At 37.0% G+C, this 25,627-nt stretch overlaps 1 protein-coding gene across 1 annotated transcript in view; it reads right to left on the bottom strand.

Annotated features, from left to right (window-relative positions):
- LOC144315680 (uncharacterized) overlaps positions 1-25,627 on the bottom strand; it is a 471,692-nt gene that overhangs the window by 73,807 nt on the left and 372,258 nt on the right. The gene's annotated exons all lie outside the window — the stretch shown is intronic.

Here is a 25,627-nt window from a genome sequence, read left to right as displayed (position 1 = left end):
TGATAGTCTTAGCTTGTTAATCTTGATGGAGATGCTATAGAGGGTTTCAAGATTAGGGTATAAGGATGGTGTTCAACTGGTGAACAGTATGGGTTATTCTAGCATCATTAATATACAGTCCTGTGACTTCTCACTCCCTATTCATTGACCCAACAATTCAACAATGGCATTAAGCATTTTATATGTGCTGAGTTCTACATTACAGGTTGGGAACACGAAAAAACACTGAGTCAAGAGGAACTCAAAGGAGAAGGGGTTGTTTCTATTTGGGAATTAAGAAACAAATAAAATATGAAGACAGAGTTTAAATGTAGAGATAAGGGGTGACTCCCCACAAAGGACCTAGTGTCATCCAGTTGGCCAAGGCTAAAGGAAGGGAAAACTTGTTTTAGTCATAGAGAGTACTGGAAGAGAAATCTAGGAGGCAGAAAACAAGGTGGTATGATGGTGACAGACATATGGAGTGAAGATGGCTGGATGGACAGGAGCTCTGTGAGGGTAGGTGTGAAGGAGGAGGGAGAAATTCCATTAGAGAGGTCAGAGACCAGAGATCAGAGTTCGCAGGACTCTGACTCCGTGATTTGAGGTTAGACCTTGTCCTGCCAGGCAGGAAGATATCTTAAGATCTTAAAGTGTAGGTGAGCAGCAGGGTTTGTTTTTAAAAATATATTTCTACTTTATTTTACATGCGTGGAGTTCAGAAGTATGGCACTTTGTCAGCAGCAGCATGTTTATTAGCAGAAATAGTACTCAAAACCAAGATGTAAACACTAGCAGTCGGACTCCAAAGTAAGTGCTCTAACCTAAGATAAGACATTTACTAAAGTGCACCATGGCACCCTGCTTTGAACATCCACAAGTGCTCACAGATGCTTCTGAAAACCATAACCATAAAAAAAGGGAAACAAAACCCATATGCAGAGTTTCAAAATGTCATTTAGTTTGGATGACATGGATGCAATTACATTTATTTTTCCACCTTCATCCTGCTAACATGTGTAGAGCCAGGAGCCTCTCACTTTGGCCCATCTGAACATTTTCAGTGGAGAGCATCTGTGCCTACCAGACATAGCCAGGGCCTGTGCTGGAAGGCCCACAATCCCCCGCCAAAGGTCACACATGAGCTATCACTGCCATAGTCGGAGCTAGGCGAAAGTCTGTTCTCAGAGATTTTCCCACCCAACGAGCAATCCCAACTGCTTTAGCCAAACTATTTTAAAAAATGAACATGTAAAACAGGGGAGTCAGGAAGAAAATGATCTTATTACATATTGCCTAAGTATTTCAAGGCTTTTTCCCCCACATTGTGTTTCAGTAGTACAAAGGGCAAAGGCATCTTCATCAGCGGGCTGTTCACCAGTGTACTCCTAGGCTGATCAGAAAGGAAATTACACCCAGGCTCCCACTTCTCTCCATTCTCCAGTCTATTTAAATGTCAGTCTCATGGTGTTCTACACAGGGAAGACACCTGCCTTCTTCAAGTCAGCCCATCATATTATTATATTAGTTCCTCCCTGGTAGGTCTCAGATTTTCTAGCTTATGGCCTGGCCATTTAAGAGAAGAAGAGTGGATGGCTGGTATTCCCAGAGTTTTGCCTATTTCCTCTGGCTATAAAGATAAAATGTCCCCAATTTCTCCAGCCTGCAGGAAATCATCTTTCCTTTAACATCTAGTTAACCACCATTCAGTCCCTGATACTGATTCGTCGCAGGCAGCTCTATCTCTACTTTCTAATAAGGAGTCTGACCAAGTATACTAACCATTCATGGTGATGATTGGCCTCTGGTCTCTACTCTGCCTGCCTTGTCAGTCCGCACTTGACCCTTGCTCGACGTTGCTTTGGCTTTCCTTTTTCTACCTCAGTTCAACCGTGGCTCCTCCCTTCATTCCACCTGGAACAGCAAACACCATTCTGGAAATTTAGCAAAACTTTCTAAGGACTTAAGGATCAGAGAAGGAAAAAGAAACAAACTGGGTGTCCATGGATACCTTTCCTGGAGTCCACTGTGCACAGTTCCATCTGCAGAAAGCTTCCTTCTGCACTTCTTCCTTAGCCCGCTGCCTGTCTCCACATTCACATTTCATCCCTGTGTTTTGGGGGTGATAGGGGTGGTAATCTTATCTTTAACAGATGGAAGATGTTTAACTATCTCCCCATCTCCTCAGAAAATAGGCCTCAGACCTCTTTTGAACCCACCAAGGAGGAAAGCCTTCCTTTCTCTACCGTACTTCCTTCAGCCTGCTTCGAGTTCATCCTGTAGTGGAGCCCACGGCAACATCACTCTGCTCCAAAGGTGACCGCTATTTTTATAATCATGAAGCGCATATTCTTATCTAATTTTCTAGACCATCTCCATTCCAAGGAACCTATGCAAAATCAAAACATCCATCAGAATGAATATGTCCAAAGAAACCCAAAGATGAATAGAGAAACCTGAAGGAAGCCCTTCAAAAACATCTTGTTTATTAGACACTACTTTGTTCACAACTTGTTTCCGGGAACATACTTTTCTGTAATCATATTCTTTGGGGTTTTACCAGTTCGGTCCGTCTCCTGCCCTTATTCTTCAATTCATATCTAGGGTAATGGAATAGTTTACATTCAGTTGCATTATTTTGCAATAATGATATAAATTATCTTGCAGATGGCAATATTTAGTGTGCTAGTCTATCTAAGAATATCCCAACAATTATAGTATATATACTTTCATACAAAGGACACACTTAATGATTTTAGTAGATTATCCTATAAATCAGCCAGAAATATGGAATGAGTATCAGGACAAGTATTGGGATATTGTTAACCACTGGCACTGTAATAAGTCAGACACAAAGATAAATAAGGTATTATCTTGGCTGCCTTCACTAGTAAGAAAGGTGGACAAGAGAACACAAATACCAATAAAGGTGAAAATAAAATCTGGTGGAAACTCAGAAAGAGAATGAGAATATACTTGAAAAGTGAATAAGGCTTAACATTGGAGATGACATGTCAACTGGGCATGAAAACAGAGCAGGTGGATGTAAGGAATAAAGGCCAGCAGTGGAGGTAAATAGGGTTGAGAGAGAACTTTTGCAGGGGAGAAGAACAAAGGAAGCAAATATTTATCAGTTTCTAAGGACCAGAATTTTGGTGCCAGGGTGGTGATGGACATGTCTCCTTTTCCGGGATTGCAAATTTGAGGAAGCATCTCCTGTCTCTTCCTTGGGCAGATGCATACCAATTCTCAGAGGGGGCACTTTCCAGAATAGGGAGATCCAATGGCTCTCTTTGTAAAATAAAAAATAAAAATAAAAATAAAAATAAAAATAAAAATAAAAATAAAAAAGTAAAATAAAATAAAATAGTAAAATAAAATTAAAAATAAAATAAAATAAATAAATAAAATAAAAAATAAAATAAATAAAATAAAATAAAATAAAATAAAATAAAATAAAATAAAATAAAAAGATGTGGTCTTTTAAGTTGCGATAGCCAGCATTTGAGATTAAAACAAATGCTGTGTTCACTCCAAACAAAAGAGGTATCCTATGTTATAGCGCCTGGAATTGCCACTATGAAAATAATGAGATATTTTACAAAACATGTGCCTACAATGTAATAAAAATACCAGACCAACAGTCATCCCAGTATTCACTGAGCCTCTCCAGATCTGGCTAGAATGTGTGCCTGACGACCTCATTAGTTTTCTCAGGGGTGGGAAGTAGCACAGACAGATGTCCTGGACCATGTGACTGGGTGAAGACGAATAGCCAGGATGCAGCTGTGTAGACAGCTGTCTAAACCGATTAAAAAATAGATCTATCCATTCCCCTCGGTACTTTCAAAGACTCTGGGATTATCACAATTTATACACCAGTCCAAATATGTCTCCTGCATAATAATACAACTTAGCTCTTCCCTGGCAGTGCAATTTTTCAAAGCTCACTACAAATATAGTTTCAATTTTATAGTCTTTAAGAAAGGTAAATAGGAATTCCTAGCTATGCAGATATACAAATGGATGGGAGTATTACCCTTAATTAATTAACTACCTCTATGAACAACATTTTAGGATGTGTGATCCATGATTTCATGACTTGTCAAGGAGGTGCAGCCTCAGAGACCTAAAACATATCGCTCATCCTAGGCTACAATCATGCAGGGAATGAGGTGGCTTCAAATCTGGATGTGATATTTTTATATGTGATCCCACAATTTCAATCCTAAATATTAACCCAAGAGACAGAAAAGCAAAATAGCCCAGCTGTCTATCAACAGGAGAATGGAAAAACTGTTAGATGTTCATGCAATGGAATCCCAGTCAGTACTGAAAATGAACAATTAACTCTACCAGACTTCAGAAGAGATTACTGAGGTTGAGGTATGGAAAGGTACTTGCTGCATTGCAGTCAGGTAGATCTGCCTTATTCGCCCAGCCCTGTCACTTTATCTGTTCATCACATTGTGGGAAGAAAGGGGACTCAGACCTTTGCAACAATGACCAAAGAAATAGTGCTCTGCCAGTGTCCTTCGCAAAACTTTTGTTGCTGTTTTCATTTCCCTAAATGTAATCTTTTTTTCAATTTTTGTTTTCTGACTTGTAGAAAGGCAGCTTGTTTTTTATTTTATTTTTTTAAGATTTTATTTACTTACTCATGAGAGACAGAGTGAGAGGCAGAGACATAGGTAGAGGAAGAGGTAGGCTCCCTGTGGGGAGCCTGATGCAGGACTCAATCTCAGGACTCTGGGATCACAATCTTAGCCAAAGGCAGATGCTCAACCACTGAGCCACCCAGGCATCCCAAAAGGCAGTTAAAACAAAAACAAAAACATGTACTCAGTAACGACTATTTTATTGATTTGAATATTTGTAAATTATTTGGGGTTCTCTAGATATATAACCAATCACCTGAGAAAAATTAGAGTTCGGTTCATCTTTTCTAAATAATGAAAACTAATGTAGTCTATATTTGGAATATTCTCATCCAAAATGATTGTAATAAAAGAGAACAAAGAAACCTGACCTTTCCAAAGCAAAACAAAAACATCTTATTATGAAGCCAATACTCTAAAAAAAAAAAAAAAAAAAAAGGCAATTTACAAAGGTAAACAACAAAGTAACCTGGCTGTGAAAATAAATTGCAAAACCTTAATAATATATTAAAGTATAACATAAAACAGAAAAAATATGTTTAATTAATGAACTCAGAAAGCATAAAGCATTATTAATCTAAGTGGAGAAATCAAAGATAAGGAATCTAGCCACACTTTTCATTATTTATTAGAAGTACTATAAAATGGTTGAATAGCTAATTCTTTTAACTAAAAACTAAAAAAAATTCTGGACTCTCTAGCTTTGCCATTAACTGGTCTTTGCCTTTATGGAACCTATTTCTCTGGGATACTGACCAGATAACACCTGTGATCCTTCTCTACTACAAAATTTTATTTATTGATAAATACTCAGAAGTTATTTTAGTTAAACTTAAAAGTGTTTTCATATGATTTCTATAACTAAATTGACTGTGATTAAAAAAATAATAATGCCCTGTACTAATATTGCCTTTCAGAATGCCTTTGCAATCATCACCTTCTTCACCCTGAGCATCACCTATATAGTAAGTATGAAATCCAAAGTTGAGAAATGATTTATCAAATGTCCCCCAACAGTATATTATCAGAACATAAATAGTACTTATGTCCTAATTAAGCAAAACCTAAGTGTTTTAGTTCACATTTCTCCCCACAATGGCACTCATTTGAAGAGCCATTAATGGTGAGTGATATTCAGGTTGGTATTTTAAGATGACATCAATGGCTAAGAAGACATATAAATACGATGTCAGAACATTTGTATTTGAAGAGCTTAAAAGAAAAATGAAAGCTTATACCTTTTGAGAGTCCTGGGAATGGGAGAACAGTGAACAGCATGAAATCACAGGGTTAGCATGTGCAAGTCTAGGTATCCTGGACTACTTACTATGCCACGTGTGAAGAAATGAGAGTGGTCAGTGGCTTTGAATGAATAAAAATGGATATACTGTGCTTAAGAAATATTGAGCTGTGCTGTGCTTCAAGGATGAATTTGGCTGGCAGCATGACAAAAGGGTTGGCTTAGAATAACCACATCTACCTATGTGGCCAGGAGGCAGAGTGAATGTCTGTTTGAATAGAAATCTCTTTGATGTTAAGATTATCCCAGTTGTTGGATGTATAGACAAGGTGTTCTGCCAGAAGAAGAGCAAGATGCCAGGCACTGATCATGGCAGTGTGAAGTTGTTGGGGGTCCTTCTTCACTTCAAAGTAGGTGGCTCCTGCTGACATATCAGGAGGAAGGTGTGGGTCCTTGAATAACCTATTGAGTCTGAGTCCATGCCTCAGAGTATCCCCACTGACACTCAAAGGTGGGCCCAACATAGTAGAATCTCAGAAGCAACAAATAGTGTCTGTAAGACAAACATGAGGCCAAACACATATTCAATAATCCATTCTGAATTAGTCATTTCTCTACTCCCAGTTCTGGGTATATTTTTCCCATTCTTGCCCATCTTTTCAACAGAGGAACTGATAATTTTCTCCTGTTAATATTTTCTCCTAGAATATGAAGTCACTTCAACAGAAGTCTGTGATAGGCTGCACAATGGTTCCCAAAGACATCCCTCCCCACCAAATACTCTAATTCCTTGAACCTATGAATGTCACCTTACACAACAAAAGTGACTTTGCAGATGTGAGTAAGTGAAATATGTTCAGATGAGATTTTTTTGGATTATCCAGGCCACAAATGCAACCACAAGTCTCCTTATAAGGAAGAGGGAGATTTGACACCAATGAAAAAGGAAATATAACCACTGAAGCAAGACGCTATGCCACTCACTCTATAGATGGAGGAAGGGGCCATGTACCAAGTTGGACCAGGAGTGCAGCTCTAGAAGCTGGAAAAGTTAAAGAAACCAATTCTCCCCTAGAGCCTCCAAAGGGAACACAACGGTTGACCCACTGATTTTAGCTCAAAATAACTAATTTTGGACTCCTGATCTCCAAAATTATAAGAGAATAAATGGTGTTCATTTAAATCACCAAGTTTATGGCAATTTGCTTAAGTAGCAACATAAAAATAATACAAAGTCTACATAACCGTGAAAGTTAATCTGGTAGGGGGCACAAAATTACACATAATCTTCATCAAATTAAACAGAGAATGCTTTGGATGGCTGACTCTCTGTGGGTCTCAACCTCCATTAGGCTCATTTCACTTTTTTTTTTAGATTTTATTTATTTATTCATGAGAGACACAGAGAGAGGCAGAGACATAAGCAGAGGGAGAAGCAGGATCCCTGTGGGAAGCCTGATGCAGGATTCAGTCCCAGGACCCCAGAATCACAACCTGAGATAAAGGCAGACACTCAACCACTGAGACACCCAGATGCCCCTCAGTTCACTTTTTATTCATGTCAGTGACCCAGTCTATAATTGCACATTCTGCACACCCACATTCCAAAGGTATTTTAAGAGTCAGTATTTCAGGGTCTCCTCCTCCAATAAGTACATGTCAGGTCTTGGACCCTCCATCCTTGAGGACAGATGCTGTGTTTTGCTTCAGACTGCTGCATGCAAGACTGTTTAATAAATATTTGTTGAGTCACTCAGTTATTGATTAACTGTTCCCAACAAGCATTGAACCAAACCAATCATGGCATGGCTAAAATAAATGAATTGGTCCTTTGTTTGAAGTGAGGAATAAGGCCTTCTTTAACCATGTTAGGAGCAGACAAAATAGGGTAATTACCAAAAAGGAAGGCAGGCATACAGATCCACACAGTCTTCAAACTCCGTGATGTGGAATTAGAACCTTTGGGGAATAGTCCCTCTTGAATGATTTTAAAGAGATGCTGATTCCAAAGACCAGATGCTGGAATTAGTGAAATAACAGTGGCCATTGTGGTTAGAGAGCCATTCAGTTATAATTGTTCCAGCCAAACCAGTCACATTTGAAGAGTAAATTATGCATGAAAAGCAATGTAAATCCATGCAAGTTTAGAAGAAAAAAAATGAAGAAATTCAGTTCAAAGAGACATTCTTTTAGAAGCCAGAGAAATTACTATGATGAAATGTGAACAAAAAACAAAACAAAACAAAACCTTATACAATCAGAACTTATACAGTAAGTCATGTTTCTTATTTAATTTCAATCTTTCATGACTATATGACAATTGCTGACAGGCAAAATTCCAACCTCCAGTTTGACTCCAAGCATGTACTTTTTCCACTGCTTGCTCAGGTTACTACTTTTGACCAAGCTCAACTTTGGTGAACTTTTCTAACATGTAAATTACTTATAATTTTACACAATGATGCAAAACTGTAAGTAAAGAAAACCTTTTAATCTTTTGCAAGCTACTTAGCCTAAAGGAAATTTGTCAGCCTTAATGATTTTGCAACTGTTCTCACTGAGGAATCTGTGAAACAAGAAGGTTCTACTTCAATTAAGGGTAATTACTTTTAGAAAAGAACCCACATCTGGAGAGATGAGAAAAGACAATGACTACTCAGGCATTTTCATGTAAGGGCATCCTTTTCTAGCAAGCATGGTCTAGTTGCTTTGAAGATCTTCTTCTTTACCTATTGGATGTCAACCCATGTTTGGAGAACAAAGGAGAAAAAACTCAAAACTTCAAGAGATCTTTACTGCGTCATTCACCTGTCTCCCTTCCCCTCACCTCACTGCTTTCTTTGTGCTGACTTCTGATTGGTTCTTCTCAGACTTCCTGCCTTGTCTGGTGTCTTCAGTTTGTGTAGTTCCAGTTGACAGACAAGGCAAGCTCACAATCACCCTTATGTTTTATCTCTCCTTCTATTCCCCTTGTCATAGCATGTGTTTTCTTCTAACTCCCATAACATTTCCTTTTCACAATTCATTTTAATCTTAACTATTACCTTTTCGGTGAGATCAAAATTTATAAAGTATTAATCAGATTTCCAAAAATGTGATTTTTCATTTCTATGTTGAAGCTCATCTATCTCTTTTATGTAACAGTTTGTTCTTATTTGGCCTTTGGGGATTTCCCTCCTACACGTAAGACTTTTCATCCTTCTCCCCCTCCCTCTGCCTTTTTTTTTTTTAATATTTATTTATTTATTTTTAATTTTTTTATTGGAGTTCAATTTGCCAACATTTAGCATAATGCCCAGTGCTCATCCTGCCAAGTGCCCCCCCTCAGTGCCCATCACCCAGTCACCCCAACCCCCTGCCCACTTCCCTTTCCACTACCACTTGTTCATTTCCCAGAGTTAGGTGTCTCTCATGTTTTGTCACCCTCACTGATATTTTCACTCATTATACCCACCATCTGCTTCAACGTGGATGAAACTGAAGGGTATTATGCTGAGTGAAATAAGTCAATAGGAAATGGACAAACATATGGTCTCGTTCATTTGGGGAATATAAAAATTAGTGAAAGGGAATAAAGGGAAAGGAGAGAAAATGAGTGAAAAAAATATTTATTTGAGAGAGCAAGAGAGAGTACAGAGAGGGGCAGAGGAAGAGGGAGAACCAGACTCCCTGCTAAGCAGAGAGCCTGATGAAGGGCTCAATCCCAGGATCCTGAGATCAGACCTGAGCTGAAGGCAGATGCTTAACTGACTAAGCCATCCAGGCAACCCCTTCTCCCCTTTCTAAAAGTAGGGTCATTCCGGATAAGGGGAAACATTTACAACTCAGAGGTTGGAGAGTTATTGCATGATCCTGGCCTCTACCTCAGGTTTTTGCTGTGTTCACTGTGGTGCTAGGTGGGTCACCTCATCTGTATTACTCCGAACTTAGATGAGTGAGATATGGCTTGTCCCACCTGGCCTTTTGGGCATGGTATTGGCAGTTGCTGAAGTCCATGGCCATTCCTTCCTTTCCAACTTGATAACAGTGTATGAACTAAATTACTAAATATGGACCTTCTTGGAAGTATGCACTTTCCACTAGCTGTGTCTGAAAAGCTAAAAATCAGACAAGATGCTCCTAAATCTTCCAAAATTACTAGCATTTTCTACACCTCACAACCTATCACATTTGCCTCTGGGCTCTTGAACATCACTTCTGCTCTCTCATGGCACCACCATCCATTGACAAGATTTTTTTTACCCTTAATATGAAATAAACTCTACTCATTTATGATAAATTCTTTCTCTTCCTTTATTGATAACTATGGTCAGACTTCTAAATATTAGTGTATTTTTTTCTGTACTTCATTTATTTCTGTTATATTCTTTATTAGTTCTTTCCTCTGTTAACTTTGGGTTCAGTTTTTCTTTTTCTAGTTCCTTAAGGCATAGAGTTAGGTTGTTTGAGATCTTTCTTCTTTCTTAACATAGACATTTATTCTGCAAACTTCCCTCTTAAAACTGCTTTTGCTGCATCCTATCTTTTGGTATATTGTGTTTCCATTTATATTTAATCTCAGTATACTTTTTAAATTTTATTTTTAATTTCTTCTTGTTCAGTGGTTGTTTAGGAGAGTACTGTTTAGTTTCAATGTATTTATGAGTTTTCCAGTTTTCTTCATTATTCACTTTTGTTTAATATCATTGCGGTCAGAGAAGAAACCTGATATAATTTTAATCTTCCTGGGTTTTCTAAGGCTTGTATTGTGGACTAACATATTGTCTATTCTATAAGATGTTCCATGTTTACTTTAGAAGAATGTATATTCTTTGTCAGATAGAATGCTCTATATATGTCTACTAGGTTCATTTGTTCTATAGTGTTGTTCAAAGCTGATGGTTTCTTACTGATTCTCCATCTAGATGATCTATCCATTGTTGATAGTGGGGTAAAATCCACTGGTGATTATTTTAAGGGGAAAGAGAAAAGATGTGACTAAAGGCTGGTGGCTTGAGAGAGGGAACAACTGGCGAGAAGAGATATGTCAACATATCAAGAGATATGTTTTAGTTATGGACTGTGCTGAGGGGCATGGTAGGCAAAATGGCTCTTCTATTTCTCCTTCCATCTACTCAACAAAAATATATTTCACTAATGCTTCTGAGGGGAGTAAATTCTAGCAGTGGAATGTCAAGAATTGCTGGGTTTACTAAATTTATGGGTGCCACTGGTTACTGGGCTAAAACATAGTCCACCCAATATCTCAGTGACAAGAATTTTCTATCTTGAGAATCTATCATCATGTTATACTTCTTTCATATCTTATTACATTTATACCAGGAATGGGGACACATTAGATGATAAAAAAAATGTTTTGCAAATTAACTTAATTCATTAGTTTTTTTTAAAGAGATTTTTAAACTATGACTACTTTGCTGAAGTAAAATATTACAAAGTATACCATTCAAGAGGAGAAGCTATGTGAGTGTAGAAATAAGTATAATATCTCTATACTATTTGATTGCTTGTAACAGGAAAAGATCAGAGTGAAAAAGCAATTTTACTCTTAAAACCACAATGCTTTCATTTCTATTATAGAAATTGAAGAAATTTTGTTATAGAAGATACCACACACCCAGTAAGAAGATCCATGACCTAGACTCGACTTCTTTTCTCTTCTAGTTCCTTCAGAAGCCATTTCTTCTAAATCCCTATGGTCAATGACAGATTTTCTCTGAATTTCTAGCAAATGTGTTGCCTAGCAGACAGAGTATTAAATATTACTTTTTGGTTGAACAAGTCTTTAACCACCTAAGTGCACAATTTTCCAATTACCTTTTCAGAAATGATGTGCAGAAATAATCCAACTAGAAGGTGAAACCTTAGCTCTTTCACTGATGTGAAATTGATTGCTTCCTTTGTTCCAGAGATATTTTTCTTAAAAGAAAAGAAAAAGGCAAATCATTTTAAGTGCTGAATTGACAGCCTTGAGACTAAAGTGCCAATAGACATTCATTTGCTAAAAGATAATATAAAGTAGAAGTAAAGATACAGCAAACTTCCCTACGGTAGAAATTAAAATGCCTAAAACAAATTGTTACCAACAACTGAGTGTTCTCAACTTCTAATGTTGGGCCAATCACCTTACTCAGAAAGGTCTGAACCCTGATATGCAGTATCGGGCCCCTTTTAAAACACCGCAGTAATTTGATTTAGATTCCTACTTCTTCCTCAGCTCCCAGTACTGATTGACTAAAGTTGCAAAATTTAGGTTTATTTGTTACACTTCATATCGCTTTAGCATGAATATTGCCAATAATGAAGCACTAGATCTCTGGATAGTTGAACAGATCCTGATGTCAACACAGGAACGACTGGACAGTTATTCATGGTACCATATGAGAGCAATCCAAATCCTTTTACTTTAGATTTTTTTACATTGAAAATCACTTAAAATACATGCTTGAAATAAGTAGCATGCTTATCTTTTTTTTTTTAATACTATCAATGATAAATAGCTTTTTGAAGTACAGAATCTGTTTACAACAGGTCAAAAAGAAATCAAACAATATAAATTTTATTAGGAATAAATGCCAAAATTGGTTCTTAAGTTATAAGACAAACCAGAGACACAAATTAGAATCTGGATCATGTGAAGTTCATATGAAGAAGGTTTAGGAGTTTCAAGCACAGAGAACTTCATAAAGTTTAGTGGCTTCTGGAAAAGGTAAAGTTGGTGGAAGCAGTTTGCTAAAATCATAACACCTAGCAGGGCATTCCCAGAAACAATCCACCCTGTATTGTCATTCAGCCCCAACCAAGATGGCATGTTCAGTTCTAGTTGCTGTGTTAATGGGAATTCTTACACTCCATGGAATCTATCCAGAGATTAGGGTGTAGGAATATTTATGCTAAATAGAAGATCCAATTAGACCATGGTGTTGTCTCCAAATAATAGTACAAATAGACAACATTTACTGAATGCTAACCTGTGCCAGACACTGTATTAGACACTTTGTATGCCTCATCTCATTTAGCAATAGCTTTAACCGCCTACTACTACTATAAATAGTGGTAGTTACCATCCTAGTATTAATCTGCATTTTCCAAAAGAGAACATGAAAGGAGAGATAAAGTAACTTCTGCAGTGTGCAAAAGACTACCATGAGGAAGACAGATTCAAATTGTTCTGCTTGGCTTAAAAGAATACAGTTAAGCGTAAGAGCTTTAGGGAGCCAGTACATAGCTATGTTAAAGGAAGAAGAGTTTTAATATCTGGACCTCTCTAAAGACTCATCTGCTGTCTCTGGGAGGTAGTTCAAGAGCAGTTGGACAGGGATGCAATATAGAGAAGATCTGCTATAGACCTGCTATTTCTCTAATCCTGGCCAACACCCTAGTTTGTTTGTTTAAGATTTATTTATTTATTCATGAGAGACAGAGAGAGAGGCAGAGACATAGGCAGAGGGAGAAGCAGGCTCTCTTAGGGAGCCTGATGCAGGACTCGATCCCAAATCCTGGGATCATACTCTGAGCTGAAAGAAGATACTCAACCATTGAGCCACCCAGGCGTCTCCATCCTCACCCTAGTTTTTTATGAGTCAGCATCAGCATTTTGGTGTCATATGAATCAATCTATTGAACAAAATATGATCTCTGACTGCTGCACAGATTTTCTGATCCCTCTTTCTAATTTTGAGGCAGAGAGAGAAGGAGATAATATCATACATGCTGGGTTATGTTGCAAGAATGTAAAGAGTCATGGCATGCAATGGCAAAATAGAGAACTAACCCTAAACTCCTTTAAACTATCTTTATTCCTAGTCTACTACAAGAATACAATCCTTCCTGAAGAGCATTTTGCACCCATAACTCTTAGCATTATGTAGTTCCTTGCCTGAACAACAACAAAAAAAATGATAAATTTCTAGCATGGTGTCAGTTTGAAAAGATAGTTAGCAGGCTCTGGGCTTGGGGCCAGTTTGTTTCCAGAGAACAATAAAACCTTTTGAGAGGAAGAAGAAAAAGCCCACAAATTCTCAATTCAAACAGTTGGCATTTCTCTCAATATTTTAACTGCCCCAGTCCCGTTATGGAATGTGATTCATTATATCAATAATATTTTTAGCACTCCAGCCTCTAGCTACCAAAGGTCAATGTATTTTATTTTATTTTTTTTAAATTTTTTTAAAATGTTTATTTATTTATGATAGTCACAGAGAGAGAAAGAGAGAGAGGCAGAAACACAGGCAGAGGGAAAAGCAGGCTCCATGCACCGGGAGCCCGATGTGGGATTCCACCCCGGGTCTCCAGGATCGCGCCCAGGGCCAAAGGCAGGCACCAAACCCCTGCGCCACCCAGGGATCCCAGGTCAATGTATTTTAATAAGATGTTTCAATTTTATCTAACACAAATGCTTCCAGAAAAAAACTAAATTCTTCCTTTCTGGTCAATTACCTATAAGAAGTTAAATACAAGACCCTTTGTTTCTGGGTAGGCAGTAAAGGGAGGATACAATTTTCAGGAAGCCCATCAAACTCTCAGTTTCAACTAAATTAACCTTCTCAAGGTCCAAGAGGTCACCTTCTGAAAGGGAAGTTGCATTGTTCTTCCAAGTTACAAGGGATAGAGCGTAGAAGTCCCAGTCAAGGGAACAAGTGAAGCAGCTGACTGGGAGGTGAGTGAATTAATTGGTCCTTCTCTTGCTTTTCTTCTAGATTCCCCCATTGTTTCCAAGTGTTCAGGAGAGCAGAGTGGATGGGCCCACGCACCATCTCCCTCCTTGTTTATATGATGTAAGGTCAATAATGTGATAACACAGTGTTGTGACTTGACCATAGAGCAAGTAGAATGATGAGAAAATTAAATCCCTCCTGTCTGCATTCCTTTTCATTCTCTTCTAATTTATCTTTTCCTCTCATTTTTAAAATTCTACCTTCTTTCTTCATTACTTCCATAACATAGAATATCAGACTTAAGGTTAGCCAGTGAATAAAAATAAGAAATATTTTTTTGCTAAGAAATTATTTATTGTTAAGAATTACATGTAGTGTTCAATTAGGTAATAATACTATAAAGATTAATAAATTAATTTCTGTCCTTGGAGAGCTCAGAGCTTATGTGTGACATAAAGATGCAAATGTACAATTGCAAAACCATGCAGTAAGTATGTTAGTAATAACTTGGAATTATAGAAGGAATAAGAGCACCTCACATTGTCAAGGGAAAGGACTCAGGGAAAAAGCCCGAAAAGCCTTCACAAGCACTGATTCCCATGTTTTAAAATTCATGTTTCCATTGTAAGTATGTTCTAAGTCTATGGAAGTTATGCCTGGCATTAACAATTAATGAATGAGTGTGCTCAGTTGGCATAAGAGATATGACAATGTTAATTACAACAGAGCAGAAATATAGGCAAAGGCACAGAGTAAAGGTAAATAACTACCTGCCTAAGCAGAGAACTACGATAAGTTCTATGCTGCTAAGATGAAAGTTCAGGACAAGAATTAGAGAAAAATAAGTCTATAGAGATGAGCTGGCAACAGACCATGAGCAGCATTACATGCTGCATTAAGTAAGCTATACTTTATTATGGAAGGAATCAATTGAATGACTTTCAGCAGAACAATATGGTTTAATTTGTGCTTTAGAAAGATTGTTTTAGTGACAAAGTAGAGATTGGGTTTGAGGAACCGGCCCTATAGATCAGTAGCCAATTTGAAAGGCTGCTACAATAGTCCACGTGAGAGATGGAATTATATAATAGATGAAATACATAATAGGGATGGAAAAGAAACAGTGGACTGGAGAGAGATTTGGGAGGAAACCTCTGTGGCACGTGGTGAGTGATAAAAAGGAAAATTAGTGAAAGGACAAAACAGCAAGTATATTTTGGATTTGGGCTTGAGATACCTGCTGAATAGCATAATGAATACTCCTCAAATTCACTAATAATACAAAGTTAACTATTATGTGTTACTCAAGATATAAATCTCAGGGATTGTTACATTTTATATTCTGGGGTCTAGTGATTTTAAGTATGTTATTGTATATATATTATATATAATTATTACTTATATCCCATATATATGAGATAAGATAGAGAGAGAGATAGATATAGATAGATGATAGATAGATAGATAGATAGATAGATGATAGATAGATAGATAGATAGATAGATGATAGATGAGATAGATACATGTATCTCTGAGAGAAAATCAGCTCCAGGGTACTCATGCCATCTCTTTATTTCACTGAGCCAATACCTCACAACCCAATACAATTTCAGGGACCATTTTTTGCAGCTATTCCTTAGAAACAGTGTATCTGGATCAACCCTGAAATGGAAATGAAGGCAATTTAGAGGATTAGAAGTGATTTGGGCTTTATTACTTCGGTTTGTAGTTTTGTTTTAGTGACATTATACTCACAGGATCAGCACTTCACTTTGCACCTATCCTCTTAGTATCCCAGGATAAATGTAAAAACTGTAATTATCCCTGGGCTATGAACATGAGTGCTTCTTTCCTAGTCAGAGCTAGCTACCAAAGTCTTCATTTGACTTTAGCAGTCCAGCAAATGAGGCAGCATATCTCCATGAGGATACAGGTTGAGCTTATTCAGCAGACCCTCTTCCTGAGAATGCTTATTCCTATTTCTCAAGAGAAACTAAAAATAATGAATAAATAAATAAATAAATAAATAAATAAATAAATAAATAATAAATAAAATTAAAAATTAAAAAAATTAAGTTCTTAATGAACTCTGTATTTTCCAAGAAGGAATTTCTATTGAAATAAGTAATGTACATATCTTACTTTGAATTTCCCCAAAATAGACAGAGATTCAAAAATTCAGTGTTAAGTATCTTATTAGGAAAATGAAGGAAATGCTGGTATGAGAGTGGGGAATTGAAATCAGAAACAGAAGCATGCTAAAGGGAAGGGAAGTAGTAAATGGTAAATTTTCAAGCCAACTGCCACCACAGGAGGCTGGAGACTTAGCCAACAGGGTAAGTCTAGGAGTTAGTAGATCACACACACTTCAGAATTATTCCATTGAAAGGATGCAAAGCTGGGGTTTCCCATGGCAGGAAAAGTATTCATGTAAAGAAACCCTGGTGCTGGGAGTTGGAAGTTGAGTGGTGCATACTGAGGAGAGAGATACAGTTAGGTAGGGAAATGGTAGCATCTACCTTCCAAAGACGAAATGCTTTTGCAAGATTATGCGTACCATAAATTATCAGAAGTAGAATTATTGAAATTTCTTTTTCAAGTCTTCCTACTGAAGTTACAGCAAGATGAGTTTTTTTATTATTATTTTTCTACAACACTCTTTCCTTTTTAAAAGCTAAGCACATGCAGTCCACTTAGATGCTAACCCGGTTTTACAACAGCACAAGGAATCTCATGATACAAATTATATGTTGTATTGTAGTCAGTGAAGATCTATTTAATTTTCCAGGAAGAATTCACTTCAACAACCACCATATCATGGTGGAACTTCTCCTCTTTCTTTTTATTGTACAGCATCATTTATTAACACCTACTATACATAGAACAATCTGGCTGTCAGCATAGGTACAAAAGAACCTGAAAACATAATTGCTGGCTTGTGGAATTTCCATCAAAGAAGAAAATTCTTGACAAGTACACACAAAAAAGATATAAAACGTACAAAAGATAAAACATAAATAGATGTAAACAAATCAATTACTCAGAATATATATATTGAGTGCCCTTCCTATACTAAATCATATTAAATGCTATATGACTAAGCCAAATTCCCAAAACATACAGCACATGTACTTGGAGGAAATCCTAACAATGAAACGGTAAGAGACTCCATAAGAGAATACATACTGAATTCATACACTGGGTAGTAGTATATAGTCAACTGATTTCAGAACAGGGAGCATGAAAATGGGCTATCTAGAAAATGCTTCTCATAGTAAAATAGAGAATATGTTCCAGATTAGTGTCACAAAAGAATAGAAGAATACATCGTGGGAAAGCAATTGTGTAGATATGTTTGTTTTGCTTGAATTCACTGGTGTTTTTCTGAGTTAATCAAGCTGATGTTCTTTTGGTGACAAAGGGTATGTTCTGGCATTAGTTAAAATTTCTCATCATTATCGACAAAATATAGTTTTGCACAAACACCAATCATAAAGTTCTCATGTCTAAATGTAGTAATTCGACCTTAGCATGCATTTTGCAAGTGTGAGGCCATATGTGTCTCCTGAGAACCAGCACTAATGTCTCTCTCAATGGAATTTAAGGATTATCTTTTGTTCCCATGACAAAAGACCCAGAGCTACAAACACAAACAAAACCCAAAAGGTCTCTGCTAGAGATGTGAATGTGTAGTGTATAGTAACTCATAAGTATTAAACATCTGCTATGAATGGAGAACTGTTGTAATATCCTCCTTGTCCAGGGAGTAGGCTAAGAAAGTAAAATGTAGAGAAACCAGCAAGAATAAAATCTAGCCAGTGACCAAATAAAATCTTTCAGCCATGGGAAAGCTACTGGAATTATTAATAAGGAGAAAAGCTTAGGAACATTTAGAAATGCATTATTTATTAAGAAACTGTCAGTGGGACTCATAAAAGGCAGGCTGTGAGTGAAAAATATGCTTGTTTGGGTTGAGTATATTACTGCAGACAGGCTGGAGATAAGCTGGAAACAAAAGGGAACATTAATCTACTCTCAGGAAAGCATTTGTTATGGCAGCAACTATTGCAGTGGTTTTAAGCAAATGAATCACAATATGTGGTGAAAGCAAGTAGGAGTAATTAAAGAACAAAGGTTATATGTTGTCTCAGCAATGGAGGTGAATTTAGTCATCTCATCTTGGGGCCAGTTAGAGGAGAGAGTCGGACACCAGACCGGCTGGCCTGTGTCATGAGAAATGAGAAAATGGACAAGAGACAACCAAAGAAATACATGAGCATTAGGTAAAGAACACTTGACTGAGCAACTGAATGAGGGGCTTACCTGCTACCAAGAAACCTAAGCAGTATCAGCGGGTAGCCCTTCTCCACCCCCCAAGGATGACAGTGACCCTGCTGGTCAGGACACATCGGGGTGGGTGCGGGATAGGTGGGTGTGGACTTTATCTCCTGAGCCCCTAAGTATTTGCCTCCCTTATGTACAAGCAGAAGAGTAAAGTCAATGCCACAAGAAATAGTGTAACAAGCTCAGACCTTAGAATAAGCAGATCTGGATTCAAACCTGGGTTCGTCACTTACTAGCTACATAATTTAGACTAGTGTTCTTGGAGGCTTTTTGTAATCAATGGGAACAGTAACACCAATCTCACATAGTTAGATGAAGGCTAAAAATTTTAAAGCATTAATGAGCACAAAAAGTCCAACAGAGTTGCTGACACATAGCAAGGGTGTGATTAACATTAGCTGCATTCCCTTTTCTGGGCCTAGTAGACAATGCCTTCTTCAAGACAAGGAGAATAATTTGACACGATCTACTCATTACATTTGGAGTTGTATCACTGACATACTCCAAAGCTTTTTTATTTCTCTATTTGGTTCATTATACACTGAGAGAGATAGACCAAAATCCCACATAATAATTCTGTGTTGATTTCTGAAATGTTTGTTTTATATGAGTAGCTGTACTTACATTTGATAAATGAAGTCATTGGTTTTTTTTTAATCTTAATTATGGATTCTACCTTTTATCCTCTCATAATTCTCTTTTAATGATTTTTCTTGAATTCTAGAATATTATTAAAATTAATATTGTCAACATTTTCTTTTTGCTTGAATAGTTCCCATTTCATTTCTGTTCCTAACTGCTGTATGTCACTTTATTCTTAATGAATATTTTATAAGCAGAATAAAGTTTAAAAAAAGAAACTCCTGAATCTTCATATTTTAATCTGTTTCAATTAAGTGGTAACTGATACATTTACAAGTTCAATATTAATGTTCATCTCGATTTTTATTTCCTTTTTAAAGCATTTTAATGTATTTTGCTCTTTGCTTCATTTTATTTTTTCACCATATAAATTATATTTTCTTTGCTTTTTTCTTCCCTAGGATTTTATAACATACAAAATAAGTTTTAATTCTTCTAAAATTTACCTCTAATTTTTTCTGAAATATTCTTGTTCTTATGGGGTTTTTTCTAATTATTAAAATTAAAAGTGCAAGGTATCTTCAGATACCTTTCCTTCCACCCAGTAGGAGTACTTTGGTCTTTTACTACTTCCCTCCAGTTGCTAGTCTCGGTCTTTCTAACTCCTTATTCTCTTATATCCCTCTATTTATATATGGTATTTAAAGCCATGGACGTGATAGAGAAGAGACTTCCCTTCAGCTTCAGACTCTATCCAGCTGGCTACTGAAAACCTCAAAGGGATATCTGTTGAACATCTCAAATTCAATATGCTCAAAATTCATCTTCTGATTTTTTCCTATAAATCTGCTTCAACCAGAGTCATCTCTATCTCACCAATGGATGGTGTCCTTGTTAACTCATGCCAGAAACCCTGGAATCAATCTGGACTCCTTACTCGATTACATAACAAATTTTCTTGGCTGTCCCTTAAATTTTTTCCTAACATTCTGTCCTTCTCATCTATACCTTTGACTCTCTTCTCCAACCATTGCCTCTCACCCACCTGGATTGTTGCAGGTCTCCTACCTAGTCTCCTCCCCTATATCACCTCTTATACCCTACTGCCCATGCAGCAGCCAAAAGAAAGCTGGTCATAATGGCTATCTTTAGTGATTTTCCATATCTTCAGTTTTCTTCATCTGTCTGCATAAAGTCATAGATATGCTCTAGAAAAGAAGCCAGGGTCATTGCATCTTTGTGTGGAAGAGTGCCAACTAGGAGATTCTCCTCACCCCTTATATCACATGAAGAGAACATCATGCCATTGAGTTAAACTATAGGATTTGGCTGGCAAGTGGTGTGGGTAATACTTGTGCAGAATAGCCACAAGTAGTCTAGAAATTATTAGCAAAATTGAGATGCCACTGAAAAAAATCCAAAAGCATACAGTATTGGCTTAGAAATTATGCATCAACTGATGAAAAGAGATACACATGGTCAGAATTTGGGCTGCAGAAAGTTGAATTGCCAGCTGGCAATGGAGATTGAAAGGCAAACTGGCCTGCTGGAGATTGTTATAACTGGCAAAATATTTGGTGGGATCACCAGCTACTATAACTTAGAAGGCAGTTCCTGTGCTTATTGACCTCAAAGCTCCAAGGGAAAAGGTCAGAAAATGTAACATTATTTGGTAGGTATTCACTAATCCCCTCTGATCTAGCTGAACATAGATGAACACTAGAATAATAAACTTCTCTTGAATTAAGACTATATGACCAAGTACTTGACAGTGGAATGTGGGTAGAAGGGATGATGATCACATTCAAATGACCTGCAAGATCTCCAAGATGCTCTTATTTACCCATCCATAGAGTAGAGAACAGGAGGTTTTAAGGTGGCATGGCCACACATGAGAAAACAAAAATGTGAGGGGCTTATTTTCTGACCTTCTTCCTATCCTAGAAATTCTTTCCCCTTCTTCTAATGAACTATTCTTAGTCCTCAATATTTTTTCTATACTCCTGTAAAGTTTCATTTTCTTCTAATATTGGGTATTGCTAAGACAAATGCTGATGCCCACATAATGTTTGATCAAGATATTAAAATGTTCTTTTCAAACTGATACTTGTGAGAGATTTTTATCATGTTCTTTACTAACCATTGGTCTATTGAATCTATCTCTTTGGTACATGGTGAATCTTTCAATCTAAATACCCATGCCTTAAATTTTGGAAATGCTTTTCTTAACATCTTAAATTATTGTTTCCTTCCCACTTGCCTTTTCCCCTTTTCTTGTTTCATTTTTGAGAAGAGTCCTCATCTGTCTGAATTATTACCATTTGAAAATACATTTTCTCTGTTTTTATGTAGTAGTTGTATTTCCTTACATTTAGGTGTGTCTCAATTTTACGCCCCACCCTACTGATTCAACTTTCTGCAGCCCAAATTCTGACCATGTGTATTTCCAATGACTACCCTCATGATTTTCAATGGCACAATCATTCCTTTTCTCAGGCAGTTCTAGGTCTATGGATACACCTTATAGTATCATCTTCTGTTTTATTTTTTTTTAAGATTTATTTATTTATTTATTTATGATAGACACAGAGAGAGAAAGAGAAAGAGAGAGAGGCAGAGACACAGGAGGAGGGAGAAGCAAGCTCCATGCTGGGAGCCCGAGGCAGGACTCGATCCCCGGACTCCAGGATCGTGCCCTGGGCCAAAGGCAGGCTCTAAACCGCTGAGCCACCCAGGGATCCCCTCATCTTCTGTTTTAGTTTTGTCGTCGCCTGTAAATTTATTGTTCTCTTTCATAGACATATGCCATTGAAATTTGTATCCTTTTGAATATAGCAAGTAGTTTTCTCAAGTTTCAGCATAGTATTTCCAGATGCTATGTCCTACAGTGTATTTTTATATTTGCATGTCACTCACTCAGAATAAGGCAAACTTACTTAACACTCAGCAGTGTTTATACATAGATACTCCTTGCCTTCCTTCACCATTTACTTGGGTAATAGAGGAACCCACTTCCCCGATGCACACCAGAGGATGGCTGTATCTGCAAAGCTTCTCCCTAAACCCCATTATCTTGTATCCATTTATCTAGTGAGATTTACTAGTTTGAGGTAATATTTTTCTCTTCCCACTGCTTATCTGATTCTCTAATGATTAAAAAAACCATAATGCCAAATGTAGCATTTTACCAGGGCTCATGCTGTATCATATTTTGTTCATTTGTTGAGTCATCGATTTGCTTAATAATATGTGAGTTCTACTCTATAAAATATGCTCTCTAACCTCAACATGTGAGGTTAGGTGGATGGAGTCACAATCACGCATCATTCAAGGGAACTAGCTCCAGATAAAAAGCTATGCCACCTGCCTCAGCCTCCAACCAAGCACTTTCTGCCCCCATGTTATTTGAAAACTAAAGCACCTGAATGAAAAGAAAATCAAAAAGGAATGAGCCAGTGTTACTCTAATCCCATTTTTAAAAAACCATAAGATAGAACAAAATAGTACAGTTTTCTTCAGATTATACATCACTGGTCTCTGCGCTATGATCAGGAAGTCAGGAGGCCAAATTTCTTAACATCTTTCAGATGAGCAGAGTTGGAGCTAAAATATGATCAGGAGAAAATGTTCTGCATCACTTGCCATCAGGGAAATACAAATCAAAACTACAATGAGATACCACCTCACACCAGTGAGAATGGGGAAAATTAACAAGGCAGGAAACAACAAATGTTGGAGAGGATGCGGAGAAAAGGGAACCCTCATACACTGTTGGTGGGAATGTGAACTGGTGCAGCCACTCTGGAAAACTGTGTGGAGGTTCCTCAAACAGTTAAAAATATACCTGCCCTACGACCCAGCAATTGCACTGTTGGGGATTTACCCCAAAGATACAAATGCAATGAAACGACGGGACACCTGCACCCCGATGTTTATAGCAGCAATGGCCACGATAGCCAAACTGTGGAAGGAGCCTCGGTGTCCATCAAAAGATGAATGGATAAAGAAGATGTGGTTTATGTATACAATGGAATATTACTCAGCTATTAGAAATGACAAATACCCACCATTTGCTTCAACGTGGATGGAACTGGAGGGTATTATGCTGAGTGAAGTAAGCCAGTCGGAGAAGGACAAACATATGTTCTCATTCATTTGGGGAATATAAATAATAGTGAAAGGGAATATAAGGGAAGGGAGAAGAAATGTGTGGGAAATATCAGAAAGGGAGACAGAACGTAAAGACTGCTAACTCTGGGAAACGAACTAGGGGTTGTAGAAGGGGAGGAGGGCGGGGGGTGGGAGTGAATGGGTGACGGGCACTGGGTGTTATTCTGTATGTTAGTAAATTGAACACCAATAAAAAATAAATTAAAAAAAAAAAAAAAAGGAAATCAATTATTTTCTCCCAGAGGCTCACTTTGCTTTGTAATCAACAGGTTGAAGGCCATAGGTCAAATGCTTGGTCTTTGCCTTTTGAGTTGTAAACTTGTTTTCTATTTCTTTATCTCTATCTTTCTCTATCTTTAATGTGCATACCAGTGGTTTCTGTTTCCATTACTTTCCTTTCCACACATGAAGTTCTCATTCTGATCTATTTTACTGATTCCACTAGTTTCAACAACAAAGCCAATCTTCTTTGACTGCCAAAAAAAAAAAAAAAAAAATCACTTGTCTTATCATTTCCCTTTTATATAATGAGATCCTTATCCTCTCCATTAGCCAGGCTTGACATCTTAGAAACGCTTCCCTGTTCTTCTCTTCCTATGTTACCAATGAAGTTTTCCTTTGAAAACGCCATATTACTTGCTCCAGAATTCTTCTGAATAGCTTAATCTCTAGCAATCACAATCTTCATTATACTCATAATTATCATGTAACATAGACTGAAACTTCTATATACCAAGAAACTGTACTAAGAGCTTTATATTGAATTTTCATGACAATCCTATGTGATGGTTACTATTCTTATATCCAACTTATAGATGAGGGAACTAGACCTTAAGGAAGTTAAAGTTTCCCAAGTTAATATTCCTAGTAAAGTGTTAGGAAATGTTCCTCCTTGGAGGGCAGTAGAATATAGAAAGAAAATAGGCTTTGAGGTTGGATGAATATACCCATACCTTAGTTCTTTTATTTAGTTCTCTGTGGAGCTATTTAATCTTTCTGGACTTTGGTCTCCACATCTATATAACATAAATAATAACAGAGTTGTAGTGAGAATTAAGCATAAAGTGTCTAAAACAATACAAATACAACTGACTCTTGAGCAACTTGAAGGTTAAGGGCACTGACTCCTCATACGATCAAAAATCCATGGACAACTTTTGACAAAAATTTAACAACTGCTGACCAGAGGCCTTACAAGTAACATAAACATTCCAGTAACACACATTTTGTATTCATATATTGTATTTTTATAGTAAAGTGAACTAGAAAAAAGAAACTATTAAGAAAAACATAAGAGGAAATATATTTATAATACCGTACCACATTTGTATTAAAAAATTCCAGGTATAAATGGACCCACAGAGTTCACACTCATGTTGTTCAAAGGTCAGCTATAATTTTAAAATGTTAATTCTATTTTCTGTAGTAGAAAAACAAAAGGACTTGTTGAGCTTCTTTTGGTCAACTAATTTGGAATATGAGACTTTCTGTGATGTCTAAATCTTATCTAAGAGGCCAATTATAAATGAATATAGCTTTTGGTCCCCCATTTTAACATTCAGCTTTAAATCTTGACATTTAAAAATGTTAAATTAATGGCTGATCAATTCCAAATAAATTACCATCTTTAGAGGTGATGCTAATCAATGGAGGACATGGCAGTGTTGGTTTCACAAAGGCTCATTTGACATTGAAGAAGATGTGATAATAATGGCTTGGTATTTGTGATTTTTACTCACTTATCATGTCATTACCACAGCAAACTTAATAGCTCTAATTAAACCCTTTGATGCTATGACTTCTACCAAGATGATGATGGTAATCATGTTATTATATAGATTATGTTAATAATAGGGCTGGCTTTCTTAGAAATAAAGGAGTGATAACAATAAAATTTGTCTCCATATTCTCCATGTACCAACAGAGAAGCACAATATTAGACATGCACTATGTGAGAGGGCAGCCTAGGCACACTGGCTGTCGAAGGAACCTTGAAA

The sequence above is a fragment of the Canis aureus genome, chromosome 6, assembly GCF_053574225.1.
Source record: "Canis aureus isolate CA01 chromosome 6, VMU_Caureus_v.1.0, whole genome shotgun sequence".
NCBI lineage: Eukaryota > Metazoa > Chordata > Mammalia > Carnivora > Canidae > Canis > Canis aureus.
The sequence above is the reverse complement of the archived record's forward strand: the minus strand, read 5'-3'. Positions and strand labels throughout refer to the sequence as shown.